Below are 1,027 nucleotides of genomic sequence, written 5' to 3' on the forward strand. Positions count from 1 at the left end.
AAAAAAAAAAAAAAAAAAAAAATCACTTAAAGTTCATTCCAACACATCCCCTCATGATCAAAGTTTTATAGTCCTAAGGCGGAAGTTTTCCTTTACTCGTAAAAAAGGAATTTTGGGTGAAATGACCATATAATTGGACTCTTGAATCATTATTACACTCACCCTCAATGGATAAGATCGAAACTACCTCCCATACATCCCATGGTGAAGAACCTTTTATTACTTTTGATTTAGATAAAAAGGTTAAGCCGATGCTTATCCTGAATTCATTTGCTAGTTTATAATAGACAATTATAGTGAAATTATTTTAAGAGAGAAGATTTGACTTCTATATAAGACGTGTGAATTGCACTAAGATTTGGTTGGTTAACCACTTGGTGATGTCATATAAGTGATCTCAGCAAAAAAATTTACATTTTAGTATTGGTTAATTTTGGAAGAATTTGTTTTTTAAAAGAGATGATGTCAGACAAGTGATCTAAGCAAAAAATTTACATTTTAGTATTGGTTAACCTTGAAAGAATTTGATTTTTAAAAGAGATTGTTAGACAAGCAATATCAGCAAAAATTTACATTTTAATATTTTGTACATATCTATACTTATATAGGAGTCGAAGGGCTCCATCCAATGGAGGGGAGGATTTAGAACATATTATAGAGAATTGTTACAATAACAGGATTCTAATCCTCTCCGATGTAAGAGAAAACCCACCACACCTGACAATTGGAAGCACATTAGGCACGCATCTCAAGTGGCTTCTAGCCGCTGGATGTGCATTGGGCTCTCTTCAACATTGGAGAGGATCTAAAATCTGCCATAATATGAATGGGGGTGTGTAGTCAGTTTGGGTCTCAAGCTGGCGTTGCAGCAAACTTTAACCTATTTATCTATTTTCACTTTTAGCTTTATCCTGAGCCGATGATTTAACTAATCTATTATTATTATATTCAAAGAACGAAGAAAAAATGATTGAACCAACAACCTTTCCTTAACCTGACATTAGAATCTAGCAGCTGCCATTGAAGT

Source organism: Macadamia integrifolia, chromosome 8, assembly GCF_013358625.1.
Source record: "Macadamia integrifolia cultivar HAES 741 chromosome 8, SCU_Mint_v3, whole genome shotgun sequence".
NCBI lineage: Eukaryota > Viridiplantae > Streptophyta > Magnoliopsida > Proteales > Proteaceae > Macadamia > Macadamia integrifolia.